Here is a 10526-nt window from a genome sequence, read left to right as displayed (position 1 = left end):
CACTGCTAAGGCCCTGAGTTACACAGGCAAGCATGAACACATACACACACACACACACACACACACACACACACACACACACCCACTCCACCCGTCCACTGTGCTTCTACAAGTGTTTAAAGTTTCTTCACAGAAGTCACATTTATTCCACCAGCTGAATAATACACGTTAAAACACATTTACAAACAAAAGGCAGAAATATAGAACTGCCTTATATAGAAGAAAACATTATGAAAAGATTTACAAAGAGAGAGAGGGAGGGAGGGAGAGAGGGAGGAAGAGAGAGAGAGGGAGGGAAGAGAGGAGGGTGAGTCCTGGTCCAGTGGTTTTCCTTCTCTGTGCTTCCTCCAGGAAATCACCAGCACAATAAACCCAACAGCACCGCAGCTCCCACAAGGCAACACGATTCAATTTCTCTTCTTTAGCGCTCGTCCTGATTGGACGATTTATGGCGGGTGCAGAGGCAGGCGTTCCCGTGGCGCGGGCCTGATGTCTTTTACATTGAATACGGCCATGGACGCCCGCAGACCGCGGGAGGCCCCACACACATCCTCATATCCTCAAACCAATGTGCCATGCACCATCTCTCTATGTACGGGTCTGGGACTGGACCTGGTGAAGAGTGATGGGGAGTGACTGCTTCTCACACACACACACACACACACGCACACACACACGCACACACACACACACGCACACACACACAGACACACACACACACAGGCACAGAGGCTATTTTTGTTCAGTCTTATTCAAAATAACCATTTTTCTGTTTTTCCTTTTTCCCTTTCTCTTCCTGTTCCATCTTCTCTCTCTTTTCTGTCTGTCCATCTCTCTCTCTCTCCCTTCCTCTCCCTCTGCAGGTTTCCATTCCTTCAGTGCATCTTGGCTCACAACAGAAAGGCAGGCAGGCCAACGCCAGCACAAGCTCCTGCCCCGAGATTCTGCTGCGGCGGTGACGAGAAACGGTCACCATGAGTGTGTGTAGAACACTGGTGCGTGGGAGACTCTTGTGAACCGCACGGTGAACAGAACCACACAGCTGCTCTCGTGGTCCCGCTCCAATCTCGGTGTGTGTAGAAACACGGAGGTTGGGGAGCGTGTGAGGGGGGCTGCGGCCTGATCCTGTGGTTTGCTGCTTTAAGGCACAGTGGTTAACAGCATCATAAAAACGGCAGCAGCGATCAGACACGGCCGAGCAACAGCAACGCTCGCTGGCCCATCCATCAGGGGCAGGGCCTGGTGGCGCGGGACACGGCACACGCGACTGCTGGAGTGTGGAAACCACAGCAGCAGGGAGAGGGCCGAGGCCGGAGGGGTGCTAGATCAGCCTGTCAAAATAAAATTCAGCTCGGTGGAGGGGGCTAGATCAGCCTGTCAAAATAAGAGTCAGGCAGCACCTCAAGTCTGCCAAACCTCACTCTTACATACATGGGTGAGTGCATGCAAAAAAATGTTTTATGTCAAATCAACTCCCTACCACTGTGTGGACATTTTAATGAGAGAAAAGTGTGTCCTTTACCGTGTTTGAGACATGGTGCTAAATTTGTGGGGTACCATGTCTCAAGAACTATCACAACATCCATATTTCAGCATGAAGCATCAGGGATTGTGATCTTTGGTCTGAATGATGATGAGTAGACATTATTGTACATTGATAACTGCTAATGCAATGGGTTAGGGTTAAGGGGTTAGTGGGTTAGGGTTAGGGGGTTAGTGGAGTATTCCATTTTGATCAAAACTTAGCCCTTTATATGCATATCTGCTGTATTAACATTTTAGGTTTTAGTTTTTATACTATTAATATTTTTCCCACACATTATTATTCCGTTTTTTTGGATGCAAACATATTGCAAATATACCATCTATAGAAATACATCATCAATAACTACGTCTGCACACACGCCCACGATCCACAGGCTGACAGCGTAGACGCGGGACATGCGGGTGAGAGTGTCCCGAGGCTCTGTGTGCAGGCGCTGAAGCTCCGCCCAGGCTCCACCCCTGCTGCGTGTCAGGACTGGCTGGCCTGCTCATGGGTGGAGACACAACTGTTTGTGGTCTCAGGATCGGGAGAGGGCCCGGTACGCCGGCAACGTCTGACCCGGCAACGTCTGACCTTCATACTCACGTCTCACTGGTCCCAGTGTGCGTAAAGATGTTTGATGTGTCCTTAATCCCTGTGTCCATCCCAGCAGATAGAGTCCAGATCGGACTGGTGAGCCCCAGAGTTTAAAAGTTCCATTTCCCAGGAAAATGTTGATGGATACTAAAGAAATCTCCCATCTGACTCCATAATTTATTTTTATTTTTTAGTTGAAAGTGTTTTTGATCCTTGAGGTTCTGGGGTGTACTGCTTTGCTGAAGTGGAGATTGGACCCGTCTCTCTCGTGTCCACTGGATTGTGGTGACGGAGGGGAGGAGGTGATGTCACTGTGCTACTGGATCTTGTTTGGTTCAGAGTTCGCCACTTTAACTGGCCTCTGTCAGCCGTGCAGGTAGCTGAGGTGTTCAAGTAGCACCAGTGGATCCACTGTACTTTACACTGTACTTTACACTGTACTTTACATATCTGTACTTTACATCTGGGAAACCTCCCTCTCAAGGCTCTGATCATTCTCCTCCAAGATACTACAGACTCAACCTACCTTGTGTGTCCGGTTTCCTCCCACAGTCCAAAGACATGGAGGTTAGGTCAATTGGCCCTCCCTGATTCCCTGACAAATTCTCCCTGAGTGTGTATCTGTGTCCCTCTGTTCAATAAATAGCAGTTGTCTGAGTGTCTATGCTTGTATGTCCAGTGGTGGATGGTGCTCTGCCACTAGGGTCTGTCCTCTCTCCCCTTCCTGCACCCCATTCAGTCCCCCAGGGGGCTGTGGATCCCGCTAGAGAGTACGCTGTGCGCAATTGGCTGCCGCTTCTCGCCGGTGTGTGAATTATGGTGTAAGATATGTACCCATGTTAATACTGTAAAGCGACCTTGAGTATCTAGAAAGGCGCTATATAAGTTGAACATTCATTCATTCATTCTCACTGCTGACATGCAAATCTAGTTTGGTCAGAAGTCTTTGAGCTCAGTGAACTTTCTCTCTAACTGATGAGATTTGTCTCAGTGAGTCTATATGCCGAGACATCGTGAGAGAGTCCGAGATGAAGGTTTGGTGAGGGACAGTGGTGCAGACAGCTCGGTGCTCCTGCACCATCCTGGGTCTCCCTGTTTATTCTGGCTTGCGCGGAATCAGCTACATTCACAGCTCAGAGACGAGAGCAGTGGGAGTGGTAATGGGGGAGAGACAGAGAGAGAGAGAGAGAGAGAGAGAGAGGGAGAAGGAGAGAATGAGAGACAAAGTGGATCATTCTGGATGAGCCATTCTCAGTGATCAAGACAGCGAGTCTGAGGTTAGAGTTAGTCTCATTGTTATGGCAACATGTTACTGGTGCAGACAACGTCAGCCCAAAACTAAATCACACACTGGCAGGAACCATCACACACATCAGTCTCCAGCTCCACACAGAAACCCATCAGATTCTCAACAGCACCTAGGGTGTCAATTTAGTTTGCTTTTTAGATCATTTATGCCATGTGTATAGAGACACTGGTGTGGTTATAGTATATGGTAAGCAAAGACCTGAGATAATTGGCAATTATTGGTAATCTGATACCAATAATAAATACAAACTTAAGGGGAAAAGTTCAACATCTGAGATACATTTCCCTGTGATTCAGCGAGTGTTATTAGCAATCGGCTCACAATACAGTTTAGGATTAAAGGCACTGGCAGGTGTCATGTTTGCTATGGGAAAGGGCAATAACCCCCCCTCTTTGTTGCCTATTGATTGTGGATTGAGGCCTATAGTGGGATCATATTGAGCTTTCACCTTTATTCCTTCTTTACCATTGCCAGTCAGTATGGATCTGCTAGCTTCTGTTGTGTAAGGACTGTAAGAAATCCTGCAACAGCTTTTATTCCTGGTCAAATAATCAACTTTCTATATATGACATTTAAAATCTACTCACATAATCTGCCCATGTCAGCACTATGCCTGTTTGCAATTGTTATCCTCATAGCAGTTTGTTTTTAAAAATACTTATATCACAGGAGTCACAGAACTTACCTGATTCCACAAACCTTTACAACATTTTGATCAAAATGATGCATGCCTCTATTTAGCCATATTATATCAAGCATTCACCAGTTTTAATATAGCCTACTGCATTATGCATTAATATACACTCACTGGCCACTTTATTAAGTACACCTTGCTAGTACCGGGTTGGACCCCCTTTTGTCTTCCGAACTGCCTTAATCCTTTGTGGTAGATTCAACAAGGTACAGGAAACATTACTCAGAGAGTCTGGTCAATATTGAAATGATAGCAACACACAGTTGCTGCATCTTGTGAGTCTCCTGTTCCACCACACCACCTGTTATTGATGCCAAATTCTGACCCTACCTTCCAAATGTCACAGCAGACATTGAGACTCATCAGACCAGACAATATTTTTCCAATCTTCTATTGTCCAACTTTGGTGAGCCTTTTCGAATTATAGCCTCAGTTTCCTGTTCTTAGCTGACAGTAGTGTGGTCTTATGCTACTGTAGCCCATCTGCCTCAAGGTTCGATGTGTTGTGCATTCAGAGATGCTCTTCTACATGCCTCGGTTGTAACGACTGGTTATTTGAGTTACAGTTGCAGTTCTATCAGCTCAAACCAGTCTGGCCATTCTCCTCTGACATCAACAATGCAGTTTCTGAAATACTCAAACCAGCCCATCTGGCACCATCCACCATGCCACGTTCAAAGTCATTTAAATAACCTTTCTTCCCCATTCTGATGCTCAGTTTGAACTGCAGCAGATCGTCTTGGCCATGTCTTCGTGCCTAAATTCATTGAGTTGCTGGCATGTGATTGGCTGATTCAACATTGCGTTAATGAGCAGTTGGACAGGTGTACCTAATAAAGTGGCCGGTGAGTGTGTATCAGTATGTATCAATTAGAGGTGTCTTCAACTAAGGATTTTCATAGTCGAATCTGATTCATCAGATTTTTCCTTTAGTCGACTAATAGTCTATTTCTATTTCAATTTTTTTTTTAATCAAGAGCACCTTAAATGGGATCCTGTTCTCATTCAGGCCTAAAACACTCAGATAAATGAATAAACATGGTAGGTTGGCTTTATTCAGCTTTTATTTATTTAATTTTTTTTTTATGAAATGTTAGATAACATTAACAAAAAAAAGTCACCATCAGTGCGCAGTGCACATATCGAATTTTGTCAGACAGGGACTGTGCAAAATGTCAAAAATATTTTAAATAAAATAAGCCTGCCTGAAAATATAAAAACAATTTGCCACACAACAGCAAAAAAAATTATAGGGTTCAAGTAACAGGGTTTAAAAAGTAAACAACAACAAAAAATGTTTATAGGCCTACTTGCCGAGACGAGACGGGCCTCACCCATTTTAAATGGTATGCCATATTGGTTGTTGTCAACTATGAAAGACGTTGATGACATAACTTGCACTTTACTTTGTTTGATTCATCTTTATCTTTTTCAAAATACCCCCACATTTTTGAAGTTTTTTAGTAGCCATTATAATCTCGGCAGATGCTGCGTATTCTGTAGCGTATTCAGCTCCGCTCATTTGGATTGTGCAACTGCAGGGTGTGATTTTTTAATGTGTAGTAAGGAAGATGCCTATTGTTAATGCGTATCCATCATTTAAAAATATTTATTAACAGAAATTAGGATGATTTTATTTGACAAAAGGCTATATATAATGAAAACATGTTCATGTAACAACTAATGCATAGCAGTATCCTTGGGGCCCCCCCATGCAGTTAGAATGGTACATTCGACTATGATGTTCATAGTCGACTAGGAGTACTCCAATCGAATAGTCGAATCAGCGACTATTGCAGGTCAGCCCTAGTATCAATATAACCACAGTTTGCTCATATCATGTGGCCTTATGAAAATGTATTGACAGAGATGAGCAAATGTGTTCAGTATGAATATCTAAAACCTTTCTTACTGGTTCCAAGATAAACTTCAGCAACTTCGCAAAACATCTCAAAACCCACTTGTACAACAACAGATTTGTGTAAGATTTCTGCTCTCTCACGGTCTACAGCACGATTATTTGCTGTAAAAAGCTTTTTATGTACCTTCTTATTGTTTATTCTTATATTCTGTATTTTTACATTATTTTCTGCATTTGATCTTTTTCACTATGGCACTTTGTAAATTAAAAAGACACTTGTTTCAAACAAATAAACATTTGTTTGTTTGAATCATTTGTTTGCTTTCACACACTCATGTCAATTGTCACGTCACCTGAACATCTGCACATCCTAGAGCGCAAGCTCAAAATAAGAACAACTCAAAGAAATCAAAACTCAAATCAGTGGCCACTGGAAGGCTTCTCCAACTCAAATGTCACTCGAGCCAGTCTGAACGTTTAACAGGCAAAGTCTGTTTGTTTGTTTGTTTTTTACCAACTGGTACCATTTGGTACCAGTTTGTTGTTACTGGTCCCACTGGACCGATCCTTAGGCCTCGTCTTCCAGCAGCCAAATCCCCAGTACATGGAGCCTAGCACACACTCATAGCGATCACTCCAGTCAAACATACTGGGGGTTACACGTGCCCAGGCTCAGCATTGATCGCCGAGTATGATCACAACCAAATGAGTTTAAATGAATTTACTGAATGACATTTCAACATGGCTGCAGCCAAAAAATCAGAGGTGGAAAGAGTACTAAAAAATTTTAATTGAGTAAAAGTATCATTACTTTGCCTAAAATCTACTCAGAGTAAAAGTAAAATTACCCATCTCAAAATTTACTCGAGTAAAAGTAATTACTTCATATAAAATGTAATTTGAGTAAAAGTTACTTAGTTACTGTCAGTTATTGTTATTATATAATGCATGGATGAATCATGAATCAAATTCAGCACAAGTTGTTTTAATCAATTTCAAAGTGTATTTAAGTGCACATCCACACTGTCACGTTGTGGGGGGGCCCCCTACCGGTCGCCCCCGGTTACAGCGACAGCGGTCCTGTTTTTGGTCACGTGATGTTCGTCCCTCAGGTGGGCGGGACCCGTGATCCGTCTCACCTGAGGGTCGTTTGTTCGTCTATATACGTCTTGTCTTTGTACCAGTTGACTGCTGGTTATTATTTCCTTCATTTGGAACAATGCACGGGTTTTTGGTTTGCACACTTTCTATTAAACCATCCTCTTTCCCTGAGACTTGGCGTGATCGCTTCCTTTTTGAGTTGCTCACCCTGCCCGTCACAGAATAACCAGCCACCTTCGGAAACCGCCAGTCTCCTTTGCTTTCTCCTTCGTTCGTGGTCATGTCTCGTGGTAAGTGTTTGTCTACGTGCTGTGTGTTTGTCGTGTATTGTCTGAGAGAGTGTTGAGTCTGTCCCCACTCGTCCCGCCGTGTTTAAATGTTGTTTGTGTTTAAACCCGTAAATCACACGGCGGTGACTAGAGCTGGGGACCGGTAGACTCCGCTCTCGCCCAGCGAAACTACCGGTGCCTCACATTGCGCACGTCCGTTGTCCGTTATCGTCTCTGTGTGTGTATGTATGTACGTTGTAGTGTTTTGTTTTAATAACGACGCGGACGTGAGCGAGTGTGTGAGTGTACCGTGGTGTGTGTTTCGCTGGTGGTGTTCGTGTGTGTATGTAGTCGGGTCCACCGGTGCGTGCCACGCACTAGAACGCGTGAGACACGTCTCTCTGCTCCTTTCGCCTCGCTCACCCGATATCCCGCGGTGACGGGGGTGAGCGACTGCGAGCCAGAGGGACGCGTCGCTGTGGGCGTGGCGCGCAAGCCGCTCGCGCATAGCTCTCTCTCTCCAAAGATCTACGGATCCCGTGGTGAAAACGGTGAGAGAGAGAGCTGGAGTGGGCGCGTCACGCTCCGCAGAGCGCGCACATTGGTGGGTCCTGTCCGTTTGTTTGTGTTCTGTCTTTGCGTGTTCGTTTTGTCCTAGAGTGTAGCGTGCTTTGTTTTATGTAATTCCTCTCTTGCACCCCTCTTCACTGTGTGTGGGGAGGGGCCCATTAGAGGTCCCGTGCCACTGGATGTGGCACGGAGGGCACCTTGGGTGCGTATATGTTAAATGTTGTGTCTGTGTTTTTTGTTTTGTTGTTCCCCGGAGGGGCCCCCCCTAAATATGTTTTTGGGGGGGAGCTATGGGGTTCCTGAGCCACGACATGTGGCTCAGAAGGCACTGCTCCATCAGAAGACCTGACCGGTTGGGAGGGACCCCTGAGCAAAGAGGAGCCCCTGTACCCCTTTGTAGGCGGAGGATGCCTGGGGTGTAAGGACAGGGTGTCTCCTCATGCCAAGAAGGGGTCCCTTCCCCCCTGTGTAAAAGGGGGGTCAGTGGTCGGAGCAGTGCGCGTTTTGTTTTATGTGTTGTCTGTGTGCGTGTGTGTGTGATGTGTTGCAGGTCGCTCCTGGTGGTGGACTGCGATACTCCCGGACCTAGTGGGGTCTCCAGGAGGAGTCCCTCTCCTTCGAGCTCGGGGTGACCAGCGTGTCCCTGTTGCGGATTGCCAGGGCCCTGGTCTCTGGCGCTCCTGGGTTGGGTGGAGGAGTCCACCTTGAGATGAGGGGCCCCGCGGAGGGGTTCACTCCCCAGGAGTCTGGGGTGACCCCTAGCGAAAGGGCAGGGGTCAGCTCCGAGCGAGGAGGTAGGTTCGGGAGGTGGTTGGTGGAAGCCGTTGCCCCACCCCAGTGTGGCGGCCTGCACACATCCACACCTGTGACGTGTGTTGGGCCATGTGCTCCCGGTCCGCACACAGCAGTGGGGCTTAAGCGGCCTAAGGCCGGTTAGGGTGCGAGGGCCCTGTGACCGACCGGGGCGTGGTTATCGTCTTGTTGACGGCCCGGTCGGTCCAGGGTCCCGCCCAGGAGGCGAGCTAACCTGTATGTGTTTTTATGTTTCAGCTCCAGGACTGCAGGGAACGGGTCCCTGCCTTGTCTGCGTCCTGTGACGAGGAGCTTATGTGTTTTGTGTTTTGTGTTTCAGCTCAGGACGGCAGGGAACGAGTCCCTGTCTTGTCCCCGCCCTCCCGCCCCTTTGTTGTGTTTTGTGTGCTGCCGCTGTAAGCCGCACATCCGGAGGGGAGTGCGGCTTTGGTGGGGGGGTCTGTCACGTTGTGGGGGGCCCCCTACCGGTCGCCCCCGGTTACAGCGGCAGCGGTCCTGTTTTTGGTCACGTGATGTTCGTCCCTCAGGTGGGCGGGACCCGTGATCCGTCTCACCTGAGGGTCGTTTGTTCGTCTATATACGTCTTGTCTTTGTACCAGTTGACTGCTGGTTATTATTTCCTTCATTTGGAACAATGCACGGGTTTTTGGTTTGCACACTTTCTATTAAACCATCCTCTTTCCCTGAGACTTGGCGTGATCGCTTCCTTTTTGAGTTGCTCACCCTGCCCGTCACACACACTTGCAAAAAGATCAGCTGGGCTCAGGAACATACTTCCTCACAGCACAAGGACAGTCACAACCTGTACCATAAAGTGCAAACAATTTTCAGTCCTATTGTCCAACGGACAACACTATGATAAGAATAAAGAAATTTAAATTACAAATTATTCAAAAAACAAAATGCACACAAAATTAAGTGCCCACAAGATGCCACAAATCAAACTAAAATGCTACAGGATTCCCCTACTCACAATAAAATGCCCACAGGATCCCACATAAAAAATTTAAAAATGCTCATAGGATCCCACAATTTAAAAGTAAGTGCTCACAGGATCCAACTATTCAAAATACAGTGCCCACCGGATCCCACTATTCACAATAAAATTCCCACAGGTTGCCACAACTCAAAATAAAATATAAAATGACCACAGGAACCCACATCTCAAAATAAAACAAAATGCGCACAGGATTCCACTATTTAAAACGCTCACAGGATCCAACTATTCAAAATACAGTGCCCACAGGATTCCACTTTTCACAATAATATGTCCACAGGATCCCACAGAACCTGATAGATAGAAGATTTAAAGATAGAATAGTCTCATCCTTTTGGAAAAAAAGGTGCACCAGATTACGACTTGATTATGAGACAATGGAAAGGGCACGCGCAAGGCAAGGCCACGCAATTGGCCTTCAGTTCTGGGACTCAGAAGTTTAAATTTCTGCCCGCATTTAAATTTCACCATCAATATTTTTTTACTCAGTAATGTGAGGGTGTTCAAATGTAGTGAAGTAAAACTACTTGGGTCAAAATGTACTCAAGTAAAAGTAAAAATTACATATTTCAAAAACTACTCAGAAAATTACAAATTACTCATAAAAAGTACTCAATTACAGTAATGTGAGTAAATGTAATTAGTTACTTTCCACCCCTGCAAAAAATACAATGTGATATTGAGAACCAGAGATTTCCAGAGAGATAGAGTTATTATGTTTGCCTTTTTTTAACCTGAATACTATTTTTAATCATTTTTGAGTGATGTTTTAGGACGTAGTGAAAGGCTT

This window comes from Brachyhypopomus gauderio, unplaced genomic scaffold (genome assembly GCF_052324685.1).
Source record: "Brachyhypopomus gauderio isolate BG-103 unplaced genomic scaffold, BGAUD_0.2 sc185, whole genome shotgun sequence".
NCBI lineage: Eukaryota > Metazoa > Chordata > Actinopteri > Gymnotiformes > Hypopomidae > Brachyhypopomus > Brachyhypopomus gauderio.
This window is presented reverse-complemented; position numbering follows the sequence as displayed.